This window comes from Anas acuta, chromosome 1, assembly GCF_963932015.1.
Source record: "Anas acuta chromosome 1, bAnaAcu1.1, whole genome shotgun sequence".
Classification (NCBI taxonomy): Eukaryota; Metazoa; Chordata; class Aves; order Anseriformes; family Anatidae; genus Anas; species Anas acuta.
Genome location: NC_088979.1, coordinates 144,039,116 through 144,064,183, shown reverse-complemented (window position 1 = coordinate 144,064,183; position 25,068 = coordinate 144,039,116). Strand labels below are relative to the sequence as shown.

The following is a 25,068-nucleotide window of genomic DNA, read 5'->3' as shown; positions in this document are numbered from 1 at the left end:
AAGGAAAATAAGAGCAAGTCAGGTGAACAGCTCAGCCTGTCAAATAGTAATAGAAATTAAAAAGTTACATAGAACACTTTGAATTACAAAATGACAATGACTTTTGCCAAGATGATCAGTGATATTATTTCTGATAGTAAAATAATGCTCCCATACTGGCTACAGGATCTGTGGAATAAGGTGAGTGAAATAAATTTTGTCACTGTCTTTTTTATTTTCATTTATCTATTTACTTTATTTATTTTATTTATTTTAATTTCTTTATTTAGGATTACTGGTGGATACTGAGCTGCTGCTTTTAACCATGGGGAGAAGAATCAATGCTTTAAAGAAAAGGTAAAAGACAGTTTTGTATAAACATATAGACAGATAGAATAATAATAATAATAATTAAAAAAGTCTATTTAGCTGACATTGAACACAGACATATTTCCCCTTATTTCTAGATGATAAATGAATGAGAAGACTGGAGATTGACTCTGATTGAAAGTCACAGTCAGCCACAGTCCAGAGTCTACAAAATTCCATCCTCTTTGAACAAAGCCAGTGTCAGCTCTGGGGACATTTGTCTCCTGAAGAGTTGTTAATATTAAGCCATGTTAACATAGTCATTGATTATTCCATCCATTTTCTAGGGAACAGAACCAATTAAGCAAAATCATTTCTCAGGAACCCCAGCTGATTTAAGCTGTTATGGCACCACTGATACTAATAGAGTTATGCTGAGTTGCCTAGGTTCTCCCCCAAAAACCTTGATAGTTTATGTGAAGAACTGTTGCTAAGCAGAATATAGGCCAAATGTTAAACAAATGTATATCCAAACAAATGTGTCCAAACCATTCCTTTCCGTCTCTTCAGGCAGAGTTTCAGAACGGATTCTTAATAATCTGTCCAGAATAAAGTACATCAGTGGTACTAAAAGCTGAGGCAACCTAAAGGTAAAGAATACTTTTTGCAAGTTCTGACAAACTCTCCCATTTACTTAAAATTAATGACAATATCAATTACAAAGGAAGACTTGCCTTGCCATTTATTTATTTGTTTGTTTATTTGATGAGATATTGTTTAATTAGCCTCAGGGAGATACAAGATAAGTTTCAAATACAGAGAATTCCATCTTAAATATGGTAGGAGGTTTTAAATGACCAAAATGAACCTTCACATCAGGTCAAGCTGAAGCCTGATGTGTTTTTTTTTTTTTTTTTTTTAGTTCAGCTCATCATAGTACAACAGACAACTTGGATACATAGTACTTCTTCAGAATAAATACAAGAAAAAGACTGTTCCTAGTACGAAGTGTTTACACAGCTTCCAGGCCCAGACTGAATGTTCTTCTTATAGTAATCTTCTTATAGTAGAATGACACTGATGGCTCGTTTTCATTTACATTTATTTGGTCATCAGGAAGATGCTGAAATTAATGCCTGCACTTATGAAGAAGAGAGGAGAATAATTAGTTCTACATGGGACAGGACAAGCATAAAGGTTCTGCTCTTAGCATACCCTAGGTGATTTCATCACTACTGGTGAATTGGCAGATAGTTTAACAGGAAGCAGAAAAACATCCAACCATGGTTGTGTCCCAGTAAAATTACTTCATAGCAAGTGAGTTTGCAGTTGTATTTCAATACTAGCTTAAATATTTGGGTTTCAAAATGCCTCTCCCAAACAAACTAACTAACAAAAACAATGATTTTTTTACTAGTACAAAATGATGATCATGCTAAATCTAACTGTTATTTCCCTTATGTAACATATTTTCTTTCTCATTAAAATAAACTGAATTTTATCATTGGGATCTGCAGATTGCTTTTGAGGGTGTGTGATGTTCCTTGCTGTGACAGACAGCTCTCCGCTGTTGCAGATCTGCAGAGGTGGAGCCTAGGAAGCATTCTAAAAAATATTTTCTTTTAATTCTGAAATGTGCTATGATTTTGTATCTCCATCTGTTCATGATCCATTTCACTTTGGAGATGATCATTTTGCCAAAGCCAGCAAGACTTCCACATCCTCACTTTCATAGTCTTCAGTCAGTAAGTGGCATATCACTAATTGTCAGAAGAATTTTAAACAGGCATGAAACCTTTTGGAAAAACAGCATTTTTATTTTTATTTTTATTTTTTTATTTTAACCAAGACTGAAGACAGTGAGGACTGAGGGCATACCTGATGCTGACTACATTTCACTTTGTTGGAGCTTGGTATACTGGCATAAATTGCTGGTAAGCTGTCATCATTCAAGATCTGCCACTCAGCTGTCATTGAATGGCAATATCATAGAGTCAGCAAGGTTTTATGATTATTACTGGAAGGTGATAATCCAGATACTTGGTACCCTTCATCTACAGAATGGGAAAAAAAAAAAAAAAAAAAGTAAAAAAAGAAATTCTGAACCATTTTGCTGGAACATACTGTTTTTGTATTTTACTGCAGATACCTTAGAGAAAAGAGGACTCAATTGAGAATGAAATAATTGCATTCAACTTTTTACTGTATTGGTAGTTTTGGAAGAATTCTGCATTCTTCATGCATTCTGGCACCCATAATTGACTGATTAAAGATTACATTTTTGTTGTATCGTCTAAAAGTGTGACTGATTCCCAGCTTTTCCTGAATGATCAGATAGACTCAGCTAGAAGCACTGAAGAGAGAGCAAACTTAGACCCTTAAAGGAGGGAGATATACACATTTTTTATTCTTTTATGTCTCAAAATTACATTCATTTCATGACACCTGTGAGAAAATGTAGCACTGACACTTGACTCTATGACAAATCTGATTATTAAGATATTCATGCTGCCATTTGTTTGGATTACCAATGAATTATCATACTGGAATAGAAATTGTTGGGAATAAAGAATGTCTTAAAACAGATTGAATTTTGCTTACAAATTATGTCAATTTTATCTCTCAGAAAATGTGATTGCACCTGATACCCAGGAAACATTTCAGATGGGGCTCCCTCTCTGTACTGAGGAGACTTTCAGAAGGGTAAGACAGATACTGGTCTACTTTCAGGTTTAAAAGTTAGTGTTTTAACCATTGTGCCAGGTTTGTTCTTTGCAGTTAGGTATTTTCTTTTGGGAAAGGAATTGGGAAGACCAAGGGGCAGTACAGCTTTTTATACACATTTACTGTCTTTCAGAATGAAAACTCATGTCAAGAGTGACAGCCTCTTTGCATTTCCTCAATGATGAAATAGAAGAAACATTAATAAATTGAGAAACCATCTATCCAGCTACTCATGATGACAGCATGCTTCATCACCCCTCTGTAATTTATATTTTTTAACAAGAATTTTAAAAATAGTCAATTTTATTTTATTTTATATCACAGGGATAACATTCTAAAACCTACAGTTTACACATAGTCTAACATAAGGCAGTTTTATGAGTTCAGCAGTCCTGCAAGATGTGTGGACTAATTCCACAGGCAAATCTGTTGTTTTTACAGGAACTGGTCAGGCACATTTATTTGTGAAATTGAAAATTGAAAGATAAAATCCTTTTTTTCCCGTAAGATTTAGTTAGTACACATCATATGTTTTGTGTTTTTTTTTGATAGTAAGGCTTAGTTAGTGTTCCAACTTTCTCATGCTTGTTGCTGACCTATGGTTAAAGGCACCATCCAAGCAGCAAGCTTCAAACAGATCCCAAATACCTCTATAACACAGAGGATCTGGAATAAGAACAGGTCTTCAATAAACCTTTATATGGAGTCATATGCCACATACACTTATGAGGCTGAAATTCACTAATTTATTTTATGAGCAGGCAAAGAACAAGTATTAAATACTGCTAGAATGAGACAGTAATGGGGCTGTGGATGTCCTCTGTGAGACACAGTTTACACATCATGCCTGTGACTATTTTCAGGAACAAAACTAATACCCCTTCTCTTACACTGGAAAAATATATCTAGCTCTAGCTTGTCTCTGGCACCATGTTAATGCTTTAATTGCACTGTGAAAAGGGCACTGTGCTTTCCAAAGAAGGCATATGTTTTATACATACAGCACCAACACTGTGGTCTGATTCTTTGCCATCTAGATAAATCCATGTGACTGGGCTAAAATTAGGACTGCATGAAATGTTATACTGAAACCATATTTTTAATGTTACACCACAGCTTTGTCAGTTTGAAAACATTACTCTCTAAAAAAAACCAAGATATTTAGTTGAATTTTCACCAGACAATGAAAACATTTGTTTCCAGTTCCTGATGGGGTTGCATCATGAGTAAACTTCAATGCATGAAGGAACAAGAGGGCAGAAAAGGGGCACAGGCATCCTGAAACAAACTGTGCTGAAGGGCTGCAGCTTTTCAGCTGCATTAATGTAAATCTCCAAGTAAATGCAAAATCTCTGATGCTTTGAATGTTCACATGGATTTTAGACTTGCTGTGACTTAAATAATAATAAAAAAAAAATCAGTGATGACATATTAGAATTTTCTTTCTTATTTGTATGTGTTCCTGGCTATGAATGTTTTCTCCCCAGATTGCGTCAAAAGTTTTAGGTTAGATGTTAGGAAGAGCTTCTTTACTGAAAGGGTTGTGAGGCATTGGAACAGGCTGCCCAGGGAGGTGGTGGAGTCACCATCCCTGGAAGTCTTCAAAAGACGTTTAGATGTAGAGCTTAGGGATATGGTTTAGTGGGGACTGTTAGTGTTAGGTTAGAGGTTGGACTCAATGATCTTGAGGTCTCTTCCAACCTAGAAATTCTGTGATTCTGTGAAAATGTATGTCCTCCCAAAGACAGTATTTCTGTGGGCATTTATATATGTATGTTTTTAAAGGATCTGTAAAGATTGAAGCAGTGACACTCTAAATGAGGTACCCCTTTACTTTCTTCGTATACTAGAAGTAAACAGACATGAACTTTGTCTTTGGAAGACAGCTTAGTCCTACAGTGCTACATCACTTGTTTGCTTATCAGAACTGTCACTGGTTTTTCTTCCATTCTCCCGGAGGCCTGTTTATGAGTTTCTGCTTGTTTTACTGAATATGTGAGGAGCATCACAGGTGACCAGTGAACAGAAAGGCTAATCACACCAATGTCTCTACATCATGCACCTCTGAGATTCTTCTAAGCACTGCTACATTTCAGAGCTCTGTTGCTTTACCTGTAGAGGGAATGAAGGATGAAAGGATCAGTCAATCTTGTCATGTCCACTTTGAATGAGAAAAGACGGGTCTCTGGTGTCATGAACACACAAAAGATGGTTGATACTGCTGGACAATCAGCAACACCCTGTTTCTCCAAGCTGCCAGAGAGGAGCAGAGAAGTTTATACTAAAGTTACCACCTACACACTAAGTCCTGAGACACATGCAGAAGAGCTGGTTCTTCTGATCACCATATTATATGAACATCTGTCTACAGGTAAATATTACAAAAAAAAAAAAAAAAAGAGAAGACTGAGGAGTTAATGCTAAGTATGAGTTGGCTCTAAGTAGAAAGCAGTAACAGTAGGTAAAATTTCTTTTATTTCATTCATAATGCTGTGAAAATGCATAGTACCTCTCCAGCACCTATCAGTCATCATGTAAGTCAACTCTCTTCACTGCCTTGTGATCCATACTGAAGTGCACTGTTTACTTCCTAGTATGCTCTTAGAGAATGTGTACTGAAGAAACAAGGAACTAATCACTGCTATTCTTTGTAACTAATATAAAGCTTACCCTTACTACAGGATCTTATAGAGCTAGTAAACACGATTACTTGGATTTTAACTACTTCTTTTACCTATTATTTTTCATTAGTGATTCAAGGAAGTCTGAATGGAAGTGGGAGCACACTTATGGATTTCTCTGATGGCATCACATTGGAAACTACCAATATTGATAAGGTTTGGCATATTTTAAAAAGCAATGGTTGCCCTTGTTAACTGGAATAATAGAAATGGATTGAAATGCTAACACTGCAAAGTATACAAGCATATGCAGAAGAGCTTATACTATGAATTTTGGCTACAAGCTGTGTCTTTTCAACTGGAACCACAAGAAGGAAAAAAATGGGCACACTGGTTGATTAAGGTCTGGCTCTAAGCCAGCAATGTGATGTAGCTCTGAAATGGACATTTGTTTGTAAGTGCTGGGGAATAGTTAGCAAAGATGCATACCACTGGGAAAACAATGGTGGAATTGTGTCCAATGAGTGTCACCTGCACAGGAAGTTTCAGTATGAGCTCAAATGAATGGGGTTTGTTGTGTAAGCATAAAAAAAAAATAAAAAAAAAATCTGATAGAATTTATTCTATCATAAGAAAGTGGGTGAACTGGGATTTTCAGCTTACCATACTGGTTGTTGATAGAAGATATAACTATTTTTAAGTGTAGTGTGTTCAAAATAAGTTAAAAAGGGCTTGCTATTTGAGCTTAAAAGTTATAGTAGTACAAGAGCAGGCGAAGATAAATTGCCAGTGAGTAGATCCAGGTTACTTTTAAAGTCTTGTTAAGCAAAGGAAGAGAGATTCAAGAAAACTTTTCCTAGAGGAGCAGGGCAGGTAAACACCTTATTCTTTCAAAAGTCGAGAGAATTACTGTGGCTCCAACTGCCTCAGAAAGGAGGAAGTGAACTTCTAGACCCCTCCAAAATCAGCTATCTTTGGTCTTATTCATGGAGGTCAATACGCAATAAAAACTTCATTAAGATGGGATGGGAGATATACATCTGTCTTTAGGGGATGGCAGCATATTAATGGTAACCTGTTTAGTGGTGGTATTCTGTGCTTCTGCAGCATTCAACATGACTTTGCAGCGAATAGCTAAGTGTTTTCATTCATGCTCTGTCTCCCACAGAAGATTCTAAACATTTTCTGTGGCAGTGGTGGTGGATGTGGATTCACAGACAAACATCTGATCAGCCACTGTAGGAACTTCCTAACAATATTAACTTAATCCAAATAATCATGAGTGACTGAATTTGTTTTTTGCAGGAGTGCTCAATGCAATCTTAACACTGACTTTTTGCTCTGATGTTAGCTGTGGTAGCAGCAGTACTTGTTTTGAGTACGAGTCCTCATTCTTACTTATCTGCATATAAGATAAGATGTTTTTACTACAAGAAGGACATTGAGGTGCTGGAGCATGTCCAAATAAGGACAATGAAGCTGGTGAAATGTCTCGAAAACAAGTCTTACAAAGAGCAGCTAAGGGAGCTAGGGTTGTTTAGCTTGAAGAAAAGAAAGCTCAAGGGAGACCTTACTGCACTTTACAGTTACCTTAAAGGAGGCTGTAGCAAGGTGGGGATCAGGCTTTTTACCCAAGCACCAAGTGATGATGGGAAATGGCTTCAAGTTACACCAGGGGAGGTTTAGGTTGGGTATTAGGAGAAATTTCTTTACTGAAAGGGTTGTGCGACATTGAGATAGAGTGCCCAGGGAAGTGGTTGAGTCACCACCCCTGAAGGTCTTAGAGAAACATGTAGACATACATGTAGAATGTAGTAGCATGGTTTAGTGGCGGACTTTAGTACCAGGTTAAAGGTTGGACTAGATGATCTAAGTTGTCTTTTCCAACCTGAATGATTCTATGATTTTAATAGTGCCATAGGCACATTGTAACTGGTCTAGCCTCATAACAACAGATACAAGTTCTATGAACACATTTCAACTAGAATGGCTAATTTACAGTGGGAGAGTATTATGTACCACTATTATCTTTCATTCAGTACCACAAGGGGTCATAAACCAGCATTTACTACATTACAAGGTGTGTGACTTTCAGTCTGGAAGCAACACGGTCACTGCTGTAATAAAAAAAAAAATCCTGGATCCTAACTCAGAAGAGTAACAGGAGACACATTAGCCTGGAAAGCATTTACTCAGAAATAATGTTTGGTGTAAATAAAGAACAATAAGAGCATGTAGGATCTTATATTCTCTAGATGTTTCTATTAACAATCTGATATTATGGGTAATGTAACAAAACAAAAGTATTTGTCAAAGTAAGTGAGAAAAGATTAAATAGCAAATAGCTGAAAATTCACCTAGCTCGAAGACTCAATTTCTATGGTAGCTTGACTCCAAAGTAGTACCCTTTCCTTATTAAGGAGACATAGTAATGCATGAAGTATTTCTATTTGAAACAAAATCACTATACAGAATAATGCAAATATAAAGAAGTTCCTTCCTAAACTCTTACTTCTGATCATGTATAACATATTTGTCCTATTTAAATCAGTAGCAGGATTTCTGCTTAGAAAGCACAATTACTATTATCGATTTTTCACACTTGGATGGCATCCAAGTTTTTTATTTGCAGTATGGCAATTATTTAGGGACAGAATTTAACAAAAATTAGCACTATCTAGCATATCTTTCTTGTACTGTAAATTTCACTTTGCAAAAATAATCTGTAAATTACATTCTAATCCTTTAAATACCGTGCTTTGTAACGCAAACATGTGAATTTGAATGGTCTGCTACTATTTCCTCGATGACAAGTAAACAGCCATTGACATTCACACAGTCATGTTTTACAGATAAACCCGAGAAGAGAGGAAAAGAGAAGAATTATTCCATAAAGTTTTCATTCTAAAGTCAGTCCTAAACACGTTGAAAGAGTAGATGAGAAAACACACTGTGCTGTATAATATTTTCTGTTTGGCATTTTTCAAGGAGTGCAGCTCTTTCCTTTCTGTTACTGATTGCAAAATCTCATACCTGTATGCCATAGACCTTTGCCAGCAGACTTTTTCATACTGTTAATAGAATTTTCTCTTTTCACATTCAACTTTATAGCTTCTGTGTGGCTTCCTGCTTCCTGAAGATTAATATAATCCATTTGAGTGTTTTCTCCAGATTCTCATCATGTTAAATTCTTGTTCCAGTCTCTGATTCTAAGTAGTTATTGTTCAGTTATTTCAGAGAACCTTCTTCCTTTCTTCCAAGGCTATTACAAATGCAGCTTCACTCCCTAAGGAAGGCAGTGTCATCATATTACATTTTATATGTAATAGAAACAATTATTTATATGTAATATAAACAATTAAAAAGGACATAACTGAAGTAACAAACTGTTACTTCAAATGTAAGTATAGAAAGCATGGGGATTGTAGAAGACAGTGCCATCATACCAAGTGTATCATCTTCCTGTGTTTCACTGAATTTCTTTGAATTGCATTTGATGTTCTTTGTTTGTCTTTTTATTGCTATTATTACTTTGTTTGTAAGTGTTAAATGCAGTGACTATTTTACTACTTTTAATATTATGGAACCAACACAGTCCTAGAAGGCTAAGCTGGATTCAGTTTTGATTCACACACTATTGATAAACCTGTCAGCTCAGTTCTGACTACAGGACACCTATTTCTGATGATGGAGAAAGATAGAAGTTCAATTTCCCACTCTGTTTTGGGTTTGCTGCACTGATATTACATTTTGATTTGAAAAATTAGCATTGCTGAGGTGGAAGCCTTTATGAAACACAGTGCTTGTGAAAACCAACATTCAACTGACGTGTGTCATTCTTAGTTAATTTAAAAACCTTTATAATGACACTTTTATTTAGGTTGGATCACTAGCTTGCAGATAAGATGTATGACAGAAGCAATTAGATTTGTCAAAGAGGGAGAAGAAGACCCCAGCAGTACAGTTATTTACTTATTTCTGGCTTTTTGTGGGAGGTCCACGGGAAGCAAACAACTTGGCATTACAAAACACCCCTGGTTCTGTCAAGTACACTGCCTGACATTAGTTATATGTTAGCATAATGTACTTTTATTAATAGGTACATAGAAGGTTGTTGTGAAACAAGCAAGCGAGAAAGCTCATGTTGCTACTTGCTCCAGCTAAGAGACAAGAATGTAGCTGAGAGGAGAAAAAACAAAATAAAACAAAACAAAACAAAAACAAACAAAAAAAACAACACACACACACAAACAAAACAGAAAGACATCAGAATGATGAAGGATGTTCAGAAATGTAGATTCATGATTATAATGTAGCTGGTATCTAAGGAGAAGAAACAAAGAGGCATGGCATGGAGGAAATGGCACTTCATTTATCATGGCTTCTCATAAAAGTGGAAAAGCATTCCCACAGCAGCTTCCTGATGGTAAAGAGCATCACATGATGTAAGAGCCGTTACAAACAGAGGTCCTGCATATTACAAGGAAAAGAAGTTATTGAGCCATGCTTTGAATCTACAAAGCAACAAACACTCTCCACAGATAACCCTCAGTGAGACACCATTCACGTTCCTTGGTAGATTTAATAACACAAGTGTCCAAACAAAGCTGGATTCAAATGAAAGAATGGATTGAGGAAACTCTGTCCTGGCAGAAGTGAGGCTTGCTTGAATATACCTCTAGTCAAAGAGCTGAATTGTTCATTACTTGAGGGAAAATTTTCACCTCTCAATTAAGAGTGTAGTGAAATTATTAGTGTATTATTTTTGTCTCTTTAGAACCCTGTAAATGCTGTAAATAGGTGCTTAACTTCCATATGATCTAGTGATCTCATTCATACCTGGTTGGGTAATCAAATAGAGTCATATGAGGGTCAGACACTGGCAAATCACAGTCTTTCTCTGTGAATGTCATGTCTGTCCCAGGCCAAGCTGATGTCCTTGGGACTTGGTCTTCACATGGGATTTCCTGAGCTTTAACTTGGACTGGCTAGGGAAGACATGGCAGTGTTATAGGTCATAGTGCACACCACCTCCATTGGTGGTTACAGTCAGTCTGCATTTAGTAAGCAGTACAGGGAACCTGAAAACAGCTGATGGCATTGGGTAAAAAATCCTTGTTATGATAAACAGCTGGCAAAGAGATTATAGGAGACACATTCCTGGAATAATTACCACCCATCTTTCAGAGCCACCTCACTAATTGATTTTCCCCGTAACTCCAAAATGTTTCGTATTCCCTCTTTTATGCCCCCAAGACTCCATTTCTTCCTATCAATCACCTTCTGGAAGCAGTTGTGACAATGTTGTTAGATGGTAACAAGCTGAAGCAACCACAGCACAGTGAAAACTTGAGGACAATGTAAATAAAATTAATTGAGCTTAATTTCAAGCCAGACAGCTGTGAGGTTATTGTACCTTGTATGTAAGGTCACAGTACCATTGTATGTCTTCACAAAAGACAGCAGTACAAACTTCTACTTAAATCTTCAGATGAAGTCACTGCAGAATTTACAAGTTGTAGGAATATAAAGACAAAGAATCCAGATTCCAGGTGGTGAACTGATTGCTTGCCAGAGAAAGCCTGAATTCATTAAATGACTTAGCTAAAATATTTGGTAAACTGAAAACAAACCTGAATTCAACCACTGCTTGTTGGATATCATTTTTCAGTATACTGAAACTCACAGAAATCCCAATTAGTATGCCAAACAGTTTGGAATGTGCTGATGGAAACAGGTGTATTTCAAGTTCTAGTGCAACAAGGGAGATAAATCACAATATGCAGGTCAATTCTAAGGGTTACTGGTGATGTGGTTCCCAGTAGCTTGAGTCTTAATGTTAAAGTGTTAAAATGTTAGCAGCAAATCACTGGATTGCAGCATGGAAAATTCTGGATATCTAACTGTCGTTTCACAGAACATGGTCTGCCTTGTACCAGAATTGTTTGTTTTAGTAATTATCTTTTTCACCTTGACTTCAGTAACATCTGCAGTTATTATTGGTATTTCTAAAAGATGAGATTATTTATTTTTCACCAGCCACTAGGAGCTAAAGAATTGAACTCACCAATTAAAGGCTTTTAACAGCTGGATGCTTCCTAAATGCTTAGCAGAAACATTAATGACTTTCCAGGAGGAAAAAAAAAAAAATCCTCACAAATTTGAAGAGGGCTGTGCTTCTCAAAAGCAATGGATGAGAAACTTGTTGAAAGTGGAGAAAAAGAAACAGTTTAAATTATACATTGTTCTGCTTTCAGACAGCCAGAGCAATTAACTTTTTATGATTAAATGCATGGCCCCATTTCCCCCTGTACTAATTATTCCCAGGAGTGGGTGGTGAGACTGTTTACAGTCCATCTCATTCCCTTTACACTAATACTCTACAGTAACTGGATGATCTCCAACATACAGAAGTCATTAGCCGGTGGCCTAAAGGAGTAGTGCACAAACCATGTCTCATGCACTGCTATGTAATACTGACAACCATCCTGAGAAAGTAAAGGGCAGCTCATGACCAACACACACTGTGTTCCCAAAAGTAGGTCCTGTGGCAGTCACCAGCCAGCAGTTTGTGGTACTTTGCAAGCTGTCTGAAATGGCTCTGCTCTTGACTTACCTTTATTTTTGAGTTTTGCATCTATCCAATACTAGGTTCAGAAACACAAGTACCATCCATCATGTGGGGTATTCACTCTCTACAGAGCAAATAGAAAGAAGAAAGCTACTTTTTCAATGTTTTGCTTTCATTAGTGCTCAATAGCCAAGAAGGTACTTGTCCCTTTCTGCAGAAAGTAGTGCAACTCCACCTGGGCTTACCTCATAGGAAGTTTGTTACATCTCTTATCTTCTGGAATAAGGGAAGAATGTTAAAGCTTCATGTCTTACTGTGATTACTAACCCAGAATTTCAGACAACCTTTTAGGTCCAGAATGACCTCTAAGGAGTGCCTTGACTAAAGGTTTTAATTATGCTCAATATTTCCTGGGAAGACAAGCTAGAGACACCCCAGAATATGTTTAATATGGTCCTTGAGGTGGTCTATAGATATGTATTGAAGCAGAAATTTCTGATGAAACTCCAGGGCCAGTCAGGCTTTGAACAAACAGATCTTACCTTAACATGTAAAAGATATACTTTTCAGTGCCATTTGCCAAACTGACCAGGAAGGGGATCCAATTCCATAAATACTGATTAGCTACAAAACTGATATTTACAACCTGATTTGTACTGGGGAATGTATTCTGGCTAATCTCTGTTTAACTATTCTGTCTTCATCCTTTCTGGTCTGATAATAATAAGCTCTTCGCTGATTAATATTCCAACCTCTTAAATATGCAAGAGCTATCTAATTTTCTGCTCCTGTGTATCTAAGCAGACATAGCATGTTAATGAAATGATTTGTCATCAACTAGTATTTATGGTGTGTTTCCCCCAAATATGCTTTCAAGTACATATTATGGAAAGTTCCCTACTCCCACCCCATTCCATTTAAAATATGTATTTTAAACTATTCCCAGTTCTCTGTTCTAGTAGAATGTTCTGATCTCTGTGATCAAAGGTAAAACACTATATGAAAACTCCAAGATTTCTCTATGGCTTCCCTCAAGTTGACTTTTTGTTTGCCAGTGATCTCTGCTGTGATTTTAAAATAATATTTCTGTGCTGTTGTAATCATAAACATCATCACAGGACCAGGTTGCATGAATGTAACTAAATATCTAAGCTAAACACCACAGACTAGAATAAAGTGAATTATGCACAGAGAATACAACTAAAGATTTTGTCAATACTACAAGGACTTGAAGTTGATTACATAATACAGAACAAAATGTCACTTACTTTGTATATCTATTACCAAATTATCTTGGAATGTACTTACTTTTTAAAGAATTTTGACCCTTTAGATCATTAGCTTTCATTTTAACATTACCTTTTAATTTTAAAATGAGACTCAGAACAAACAACAAAGAATAGCCAACCAACAAGCAAAACCACAGCACAATGGCTCCAATTCTGAATTCTGAATTTTTTCTGAATTTTCTGATTTTTACTCATTAAGTAACCAGTCAAAGTGCCACTGATTAACACAGTCAATCTGAGTGTAGCCCTACACTTAAATTTCAATACAATAAAAAAAGGAAGAAAAGAAACAAAATGTTAGGAAAGAAGTAGGAGGGGAGAATTTTATTCTGATATTTACTATCTGTAGTACTTAAAGTTTTCAGATTCCTTTTGTTAACCAAAAAATCAGAAAGTATTACTTTCAGATGAAATAGTGTTCTGTTTAGAGGCTGGGGATTTTCAGCTATCTTCATAAAATAAATTAATTTTTAAACAAAGCAGATTCCAAAGTGTAAGACATATTTTACACCATAAATGTCAAAACAAAACACTTGGCATATCTAATGACAAACATCCTACATGCAACTTGTTTGAAGGTGAAGAGAACTGCTTGGACAAATTCAGCAGTCTACATTTCCCCTCTCTTCAGTGAGGAAACTCCTCATTGTAATTACTGGTCCTGTTCTTATGATTTTAGTCTTGAGAAACTCCACAGACTAAGAACTTGAAAGGTCATAGGGAGCAAGTATAACATGGTGGGAAAAGAATCAGAATAGGCTAATGCAGGAAGAGATGTTGCAGCAATGAAAGAAAGTACAGTTCTTGCTTGATTTCTTTTTTTTTTTTTTTTTTTTTGAATCAGATGAGGAGTATTTTTTTTTTCTTAATTTGTATTTCTGAGGTCTTTCTACCAAAGTAAACTATCAATTAGCACACAAAAACATTTAGGAACCTTGTATTAAGTAAATTTCAAAAACTGAAATGAAAAAGCACCTCCCTCAGTTCCAGCTTAAACCTGTGTTCCCCAGTTTAGGTGAGTGAGTGAGTCTTATTTGGAGGAAAAAGAAACCAGACTAGACTTGAAATGTAATTTCAACCTCTGTTGTGTAGTGACTCCATCATGTGTATGGCCCATGGAGAACATTTTGCTGGTATACAACAGGAACAACAAATAATAATAGCAGTCACAAGCTTCTCTGCCAAATTTCAAGATCTGGGAAGAGCTTGTTCCAAAGGACCATGTTTCCTTTCCAGCTTTCTGTAGTGAACAACTAATTCAGAAAGATCATTCCTATACAGTCATGCAGAATGCAGAAAGTGTCTCTGCTTTATTACCTTCTCTTTCCTGTTACTCTTGGCCCTACAAACAAGATGACGGTAGAAGCTTGTTGTAAAAGCCTTCAGTAATTTATGCTAAATTCACCAGTAAGGGTGCTCATATATATAAATAAATGCATAACTGAAGAAGTTGCAACTCTCCTTATATTGGCTACTGTTATCAGAAGTCTAAAGTGAAGTCATGCACAGCATGCCTTATTCTCTAGGTGCTTAGACTTCTTGAGGAAGCCCCAGTGATAGGAGAGTACAAGTACAGAAATGGACATAGATACAAGGTCCAACTAAACACGTTTTAAGCATGCTAATTATCAGCTACATATGCTGAATGAATATTACGTTGCCTGGTTTCATGGCTCAATAAAAGATTCATAAATTCAGAATAGAACCATACACATGTATGTACTGCACATTGGTCTTATATTTGGTCTCTTGTCTGCGGGAAAAGATGGAATGCAAAGTTATTTGCATAACATCATTTAAAACAATTTGGTTAGAGAAATGCCATTAGCTTGCAATCGCCATAAGGAATGCACTTGGAGTGTCTTGCCTGCTCAAGTTGTTACAGGTAGAATGACAGTGTCTCTTTCTAAAACTGTAGTATACCGATGGTTCTTCCATTCTTTTGAAGATATTTCATGGACATTTTCCCATTTTGTTTCATATAACCTAAGATGAGCTATCAAGCCACATCTTGTAAAGTATCTAATATTTTAAGTGAATAATAATAATTAAAAATGTTCCAAATGAAATCCAACACACAAAACTGTCTGAAACTGGACTGGACATTTTCATTTTCAGACAATCTATGCACCAAGATGTTATAATTGGCTTTTCAGTCCAGGCTTTCATGTAATACACTTCTTGAATAGTCATTTTGTTAAGAGCAAATATTCTGAAACAAGCTGAGGAATTCAAAAGTTTTTACTATAAACATCCATATTTTCCTATAAATTTCAAGCCAGAGGGGCTGGATTTTAATGGAATTTGAGAGTCTAAACAGATTTGAGTTCAGATGCTTATAAACTATTGCACAAAGGGATTAAATGGAACTTAATAGTGTAAAAGCCATCTGCGTAAAAGTGAACCTCTGTTCATCTAAAAAAGAGTTAAATTACAGAGGAAAATATGTCATTGAAATAACCCTGATGAGTCAAGACATGCCATAACAGTAGAAAGCTTTTGACTGTTGGTGTCATGAAATACAGCACATCAGAGCAAATTGTTCAGCAGTAGAAAGGGTAGCCTATGTGCTGACGACACAGTAGCTGTCTCAGATCAGTTCTGTGCCTTGAGAAATGCACTCTTCCTTCCTTCTAAGCTTGAGAACATTAAAATGTCAGTGCTGCTTTTTAGATGTAGAATAAGTTTCTGGCCACCTGTATTCATTAAGAAGAGTGACAAGAACAATTATACATGACCTTTCTGGAGGGTAATAAAAATAACTTTTAGAAATAACCAAATAGTTGTTTACCAATAAATTACAGCATAACAAGAACCATATGTTAAGGGGAAAATATTCTCCTAGCAATATACAATGGGAAAGGTGCCTATTAGGGTATCAGTCAACATGAAGTGGGAGTCTGTATTTCAATACCAAAGCATGAATGGGAGAGAGACTTTGAAGTATTTTATTGTTTTCACTTCAGATAGGAAAGTGAAATGGAAAAGTAAAATATAATAAAAGAGATCTGCTGAATTCTAAATTTACTTTCACACATTAAGGATTTGTCTTACTTCCCTTTGGTTCAGCTGCTGTACTTTTAGGACACCTTGAATTCTCAAACATCAGGAAATTTCTACAGTTGCCCACATTAAGCTGATCAGTAAAGCAGTCTCTAGGGATTGGCCATGTAGTGATGAAAAGTAATGTCAGCTCAGATATAAGATTTTGATACTAGGATTATTTGGATAATTGGATGTAGCCTGGGAGATATTTCTTGTATATATATATTTTAGTTTTGTTTGGTCTTCAAATGTTGCTTTGCTCTTAAAAAAAAAAAAAAAAAAAGTCAACCTGAGTTCTGTGTTTGTTATCTCTTGCTAACTCCCTTAGCAACTTGTCTAGCTGGGAGTAGGGGAATGATTTTCCTGGCTGTCAGTTCTGCAAACATCCTGGGTTTTAAAAGTCTAGCTGCATTTTGTCTACCTTGTTCATCATCTCCAGTAATAAAGATTCTATGTGCCATAAAACTCGTGTAATCCTGAACTGTCCATTTGTGACTGAAAGCAGACTCTATCTTCATCACTTGAAATTAATTAACAATTCTCTTGAAGACAGATTTCTCAGATGAAAAATCCAGCCTTTGTTTCCTCATCTCTAGGCTATGTCTCCTGTGTTAAAAGAAACAATAACTTTTGTCCATAAAAATAAATGCTGTTTTGAATACACAAAATAAATAGATTTTTAAATCATTGTAACTTAATCTTTTCACAAAGCTGAACCATGGCCATAAGCCATGTAAGCCTTAAGCCTAAGTGTAAAGTTATCTTGTAGTCAGATGACCTGTTCTGTAACAGCATTATACTGCTTTTGCTGAATTTTTTAGTAGTTCTTATCTAGTAGCAGCTTTAATGTCTATGTAAACAGCAGGCTTGAAAACAAAGTAACATTTACTGTCAAGCTGTTTTCCAACACAAATCAATTATTATTCCATTTATAAATAATGACAGACACTAGAAATAGAAGCTTGGTTCATTAACTATATTTATTTTTTCTTGCCATGCACCTGCATGTGGGTTACTGTCAAGTTACTCACGATCACCTATTGTGCTTTTGATACTAAATTATACGGCTCAGAGATGACTCCAGTTTTCAGGGTTCATGGAAGTAAGAGAAATCCTAATTCAAAAGGAAATCAGACAGTGGGGTAAAAAATGTTTCTCTGTTGAATGTAACATAGAACCCCCACAAGATAATCATAGTTCATGGAAGAGATTTGTCTCTCTGCAGTGCTATGTGATGAAGATTGCCCCAGAAAAGTGGACTAGGGTGCATTCAGGAGCAGTACTGGGGTTGCATACAGATGTTAAAGAAAATTTTCATTAAAATCGGTAAAAACATAGACTAGTCAAACAATCTCAGTGCATTTGTTACTGTCTTCCTTTCAGCACAGAAGGTCTATCTTAACTCCAGACTAAGTATTTTTTAGAAAGGAATCCAGGAATAAGTGTTTAGTACACATGTGAATTTTAGCTCTTATAACTGTTATCTGGAAATTCATAGGTTCTTGAAGAAAAACACCAGATAACTTCACCCACAATTTTAGAATGTAAAATTTCAGTTTGAGCCCAAGTAGTAAGGACAACAGATCTGGTTTGGAAAGTCAGAAAATGTGCCTAATTTCATATTATTTTTGTACCCACTTTGTAAGAACAATAGACAGCTGTAGAGAGTCAGATTGAAGGTCTGTTTAGCCCCTCAAAATGTCTGTAGCTTTACCTAGCCATGGATAGTAAAGGAAAATCATAAAGGAAAATCTTAAGAACAAGCGAGGCATACATTTCTTTCTTATTTATTGGCCCAGAAACAATCATACATGTTATCAGAAAGCTCCTAAACCAGAGGAGCTACCTCTAGGTTTAATAAAACTTTCTTAAAATAGGGTGGGAAACAAAATTATATAACTTAGGTTACATTTTCCTTGTGATTATTTCAATTGATGGCCTCTTAATTGTGTGTTATCTAAAACAGTGAATAATAGTTCCTCATTTATCATCTCCTTGTCACCGATAACTTCAGACACATATCCTACCCTGTTTAATTATCTCTCTTCTTTTTTATGTAGATGAGTCCTTGCTTATTTAATCTCCATGAAATGGAAGCCAGCATAATTTTGATGACTCTTATCACCTCTCTCTGCACCTTTACTAGTTCTGTTGCATCTTTTTTTCCCTCAAGACCTTGTAACCAGAAGTGCATGTGTTTTTTCATGATTTGAGCACAGTGTGGTTCTATATTATGACACAGCTTCTGTTTTTTTTTTTTTTTTTATTTCTTCTCTAGTATTTTTTTTAACTCATTACTGAATGATGAACTGATATTTTCGTAATATTATCTTCTACAACTCTGAGATGCTTTTCAATAGATTGAAGTCCACCAGTATGCACTTAGGGCAGCCTTTCTCTGAAATACTCAGCATCCAATTTCCTCTGCCATTTATGTGCCCAATCTTTCAGTATTGTAAGCTGGTTCTGCTACTCTACACAGTCATTTTATCACCTCACTTAACTTAGTGCCATCAGATTTTTGCCAACTCATTCTATATTTTTTTTGCCAGATAACTACAAGAACAAGATACAGCATGGGCTTCAAAACAGGTCCCTCTGAGGTTCCATAGATGATACCCATGTTCTCTGAAACCTCAAAGTATTTCAGTCCTCCCTTTCTTTCCTAGCCTGACAGCAGTTATTAAATCATTGGGAGGACTTCCCCCCTTTTCCCTCGACAGTTTATTCTCTCCGTTAGCTTTCTGAGAAGGAGCTGTTTGACAAAACCCATTGCACAATATCAAGTAAATCATATTTGTCTGCAGCACATTGTGGAAACATCTCATTGATTTGTGAAGCATATCTGCCTGCAATGAAAATCAGGTTGATTTGTTCCCATTATTGTATAAAAAGGAAAGTGTTTTGCTGAATTGGATCTTCTCCTACAAAGGTCTGCAAACTTAGATTTCCTTTAAAAGGAAGCCACTCTTTCCTTCACATGCCTGTTCCCTGCAGAAAGCTGGAACAATTGTATAAGCACACATCACTGAAGAAACTTTGTTATCACTGGTATCACAGATCTCAGTGAAGAAGTTTTGGTCACAGTTTTTTTTTATTTTTTTTTAAATAGACCTTGAGTTGTAAAGGACTGCACATCTGAAACACGTGAGGTTTTTTCTCTGCAGAAGGATGGGATATACATGCCTACTCTAAAGATCTCCTCAATTAGATAAACTGAACATTCAAGCTCACTAGCTGTAGCTGATTGTTTCATATTTGCATAATAATTTTTTAAACAGTGCTAATTTGCTGCCTAATGAATCTGTAAAATTTCTTCCAGATGACGCTAATGCATCACAGCATCAGCACAGCACTTTTATTTCCTTCTTATTTGAAAGTTGTTCCATTGTGCAACCAGTGTTACATGCTGTAATGATCAGAGGGGACTGAAGTATTATCAGCAATAATTTCTGCAGGGAATTTGCCCTTTTACCATACGTCAACACCCCATAAACATTCCTTGTAGGTAATCACTAAGTCTAGTGTTCTAGTACTGAAAACACTAAGTACTGGGCATAAACTTTATTTATGTCATGCTCAACATTTGACTACTTATCTGCTAGTTAGCTGAGGTTGGCTTTCCAAGTACTGGTCATGTCTGTATTTTTTGTTTTCTTTAGGCTCTTATCATGCAGGCTGCATGCAGAAGAGGGCTTGCTGGATGTTAGCATTAGTCAGATGCCTCATTGCATCCAAGGACTGGCCTCAGACCACAACAAAGTCATTTGTAAGTTCAGGACAGTGACACCACAGATGGTAACCAGTTTCCAATCTAGAAAATACCGTTTGTAAATGTTTTTAAAGTTAAAATTTCTTAGAAGTGCGAGCTCACAATAAACCCAGATGTCATTAATTTTTGAAAGAATTAATTTTCATCCAACTTATGAAACTTCCTGTCTCTATCAGCTCTCCCATGAAAGACTTGTAGCTATATATAAGGAAAAAAAAAATACACAAAACAACAACACAAACAAAAAAACACATTTGGGTTATTTCAAATCTTTTGAATCTTTTCCTTCTTTGGGTCACCAGACCTTGACAGGTCACCACTTTCAGAAGAGTCTGAATATACACTAATTTTTTGGTTTTCAAATTCACATAAAGTAACTGAATTGTTCAAATTTGTATGAAGAAATCCATAAAGGACTTGTCCATTGATTAACTGTTTTCATGTCTTGACGATTCCTTTGAGGAATCTTTGTTTCTCTTGCATCATATCAAATATTGACTTGATAATGAAAACACAGGTATGTAAACATACTCTGGGCTTCTCTCCACACTGCTCTAAAGACTACAAAACACAATTGTATGACAAATGCAGTTATTCCACCTACCTCAAATCCTCTCTTCAGTTACAATTGGATTAACTATTCTTTTTCAGCCTAAATCAGAACTCATTTTTCTTGCCATATGCAATGGCACAGAACAGAGATATCTGCAGAGAAGGAACTAATCTGACTTTTAGTCTTTGTGTGTATGTGTGAGCTAAATCCTGCCTAAAACAATGTTATTACTTCTAACAATCATCTTTATGGTGTTAAAACTTAAATAACTCAGATTCTTGACGATAGTCTTTAATTCAATAGAGCTGAATGAGAAAACTCAGTCTCTAAATAATTTACAGTCAAAATAAACCTTAAAAAAAACAGAGAGGAGAAAGAGGGTGAAATTAAAAGATTAGCAATATACGTTGTGTTCGTACACCTCAGTGACGCTTCTTATTACACACTGTCACAGTTTTGTCTGTGGTAGAGTTAATTTTCTTCATAGAGGCTCACATATGAAAATAGTGTTGATAACACTGATATTTCAGTTGAGTCAGAGCAGTGCTTACACATAGCCAAGGACTTGCCAGCTTCTTGTGCTGCCCCACCAGTGAGGAGGCTGGGGGTGCACCAGGACCTGGGAGCCACGACAGCTGGCCCAGATTGGCACAAGGGATATCCCATGACACGTGGCTTTATGATCAGCAACAAAAGCTGGGGTAAAGAAGGAGGGGGGGGGGAGGGGGACACGACAAATTTTGGGGTGATAGAGTTTGTCTTCCCAATGAACTGTTCTGCATCTTGAGCCCTGCTTTCCTGGCACTGGCTGAACTCCTGCCTGCTGATGGGAAGCAGTGACCAAATTCCTTGGTTTGTTTTGCTTGTGCATGTGGCTTTTGCTTTACCTAAACTGTCTTTATCTCAGCCCATGAGTTCTTGTACTTTTAACTTTCTAATTCTCTTCCCCATCCTGTCTGGAGAGAGTGAGCAAGTAGCTGCATGGTACTCAGCTGCCTGCCGGGGTTAAACCACAACACACACACACAGACATATACAGTAATTTACTTAAATTACAGTGTGAGGTTTTGTTGTCTGAATATTTTATTATTATTATTATTTATTTTAAATTTCAAGCCATTCATTCTACAACCCTCACTTCCCATTCATGCCTCTTCTCTCTCCATCCCTCTCCAGAATAAAAAAAGGCAAACTACAAAACAACCAAGACAGCTTGATTGAAGGATGAGCCATGAAAGAGAATGAATGCTATCTTGGAAAAGATAATCATTGTAGAAGCATTAAGGAAGCCTTAGAATTAGTCTTCTAGCTATGAGAAGTTTACCAGAAAGATGGAACCAGGTCCTACACTAGGGAGGAGAGTGAAAGACAGATCTCCTAAGTTAATACAGGAGAGACCAACCCTCGATATTATACAGGTTTTTCATTATGAGCATAATCATTGGAAAAAAAAAAAAAAAAAAAAGGCTGAACACAGAATTTGCAGTATATCTATCCTCGGAATTTTGAAACCCAACTTGATCAAGCCCTGAACAAGCTGCACTAAGCAATACATTAGACTAGAGACCACCCCCAGTCCTTTCCCATCTGAATTATCTTGTCAAAAGCCAATGAGAGCTTTAGAAGTCACAGCTGCACAGATCTGCAATGTGACTTAAGTTCTCACACCCAAGACTTACAAAAATATTAATCATGCAGAACAGAATAATCTCTAAAGAGTCAGGTTCTTAAAATATAAAAAGCAAACAAACAATCCAACCCTGACAAAATCTCAAACAAAGAGACACTGAAATACTACATTCAGAAATTTAGGGTCCTCAATACCATTTTCAAATATTTATTTTAATGTAACATATTCAATTATTTATCTTAATGTAAGACTACAAGTAGTACTTACATTAAGTTTTTTTTTTTTTTTAAAAAAAAGAATGTCACAAGGACTGTAACAGTAGGTATACAGAAATAAACAGGTAACAATTACTGCTGTTGGCAATGTTTATTGCTTTTTTTTTTTTTATATTGATGTTAAAAATGTTTCAAATACAATTAATCATATATGAGAGAGTAGGGATTGTTACTTATTTTAAGCAGATGTTTTCTGTAAAACTAGACCCCACTTCTACTTTTTAGTGACATGCCACTTGGTTAGCCTGGCAGTTTTGTGAATGATAAGGAACACGTACAGTCAGCCTTCTTCTCTTACATTATATCTTTCTCATATATATTATAACCACAAAAAAAGTGTTTTTGTTTGATGAAAACGGTACCTTGAAACTTTGCTAGATGTTTACTGGAGAAGTATTGTGCTTCTTCAGAAGCAATAAAAAAAAAAGTTTGACATCAGTAGTAACTGCTTAAGATTAACTCCTCCCAAGTTTACCGATGCAGACCATTCTAAGTAATAGCCTTGGCACAAGCTGTATTCAACAGAACCAGCTGACTATCACTCCCTTCTCTCTCTACAACACAAGTCATTTACAAGCCATTTAAAAAGGAAATTGTAAGGAAAACGCACCAGACCTGAAATGCAGCAGCCCAAATCTTCAGAGGCTATCAGCATCCCTCTACTGAAGTCAGTAGATTTACCATGATTTATATGAGATGAAAATCTGGTTCAGCCCCTGTGAGCAGCTGTTTCTAGCCTACCTTAATACCATTTGCATTGAATTGCTTATCCTTATTGCTTTTAGAGTAATATGAAGAAAGAGAGATTTGAAAAAGTCATGGTCATTGTTTATTGCTTTTTTCTCTGCAGCTGGTTAATTAGTTTATAGTGGTTTTGTTTGTTTGTTTGGTTTGTTTTTTATTTTATGCTGTTCTGGGAGGAGCAGAGGTACATTAAGCTAACACTGATCTTTTAATTATGAAGTGTAACTAAGAACAAAACAAATAAACAAAAACACCTAATCTCAGTGACAAGCAAGGAACAGAAGCTGTTATTTTATAAGGATTATAATCCTTATTTTATAATTAAAATTTGATGAGGGCTACCAGATTATCAACAAGGTTATCCATTGGCAGAAACCCACATGTACACATACAAGCACTCTTGTAGTTTCCTGTGAACTTCAGAGGCAAAGGGCAGAAGGTATAGGTAAAAAGAGAAAGCAACCAACCCTTCTCTCAGACAGATGCAATATTCTCTGATACACAGATGTGACAATTGGAGTCATGATTAAAAGGCAGCTTGGCCATTGTCAGAGCTAGAGAATGAGATGGACAAGATCTAAGGCTCTAAATTGTTTAGAAATGTCATTCCATTTCTCGGAGGCATCCACTGAACAGGGTTTCTCCAACAAGGAATGCCACACATTTGATTTTCAGAATTTTTCAGTAGTTTGCAGCTGCTATCAAAAGCCCACCTCAGTCCTCCACCCAACCTGCTTAGAAGTCACTTCTCAGTGGACAGTGAAGGAATGGTCCCCATCACACTCTCCCACGACCAAGTTTCTCTCGGTTCTCAGATCCTTTGACAGGTTTTTCAGCTCAGGGCAGGGGTAAGCAGGTGAGACTCAGTGGATAGTGTTTTAAAAGTTGGCACACACATCCTCATGCTTAGTTTTGCTTAAAATTTAGGACTACAAATTCTAGAACCACTCACAATCAGTACAGATTTTCTAATTTGAAGTGAAGTAAGAAAGTATATGTGAGGTTTCATCCCTTTCTCTTCCTTAAATCCAATATTAGATTATCCTTGTAAATGTAACTATCACTCTAGGAGCATAGACTCACTACAAGCTATAGACTGATGGCCTTGCCTGAGTCTTCTTGCTCATCTTATTGAAAGGCTGTTCAACATTTCTTTCTCTTTGCAAAACACAAACCTGTCTGAGGTTTACAAAAGCAGAACTGCTGCTCTTTCATCACATTTATAGAGGAAAGCACAGCTAGAGGTCCACAGAGTGAAAATCTGCTGACTTCACACCCCATCAGACAGGATCCTTGCTGCAATAACTCCACTACCACACCTTGCTGTCATTTTGCATGTAAGGGAACAGTAGCTTTATACAGACTTACATGTAACTTATCAACATGGGGAGATTTACATATGGGTTAGTGAACATGAACTCTTGGTAAAGGATACAGTTCTGGTTTTGTTTTCAAACTGAGATTTTGTCACTGTTGTACTGCACCAGGAGCTGTAATCTTAAAAAGAAGCTTGTTTCTGTCCATATCTGCTTGCACAAAACCTATAAAAGGACAAG

At 36.3% G+C, this 25,068-nt stretch overlaps 1 long non-coding RNA gene across 1 annotated transcript; it reads right to left on the bottom strand.

The window, feature by feature from the left end:
- Nucleotides 1-992: 992 nt before the first annotated feature.
- LOC137850254 (uncharacterized) lies at nucleotides 993-23,418 on the bottom strand. Its single transcript, XR_011092406.1, has 3 exons — nucleotides 23,384-23,418; nucleotides 5,125-5,265; nucleotides 993-1,429 (listed from the first exon to the last, which is right to left on the bottom strand). It is a non-coding gene; the product is annotated as an uncharacterized lncRNA (long non-coding RNA).
- Between the last annotated feature and the right edge of the window lie 1,650 nt (nucleotides 23,419-25,068).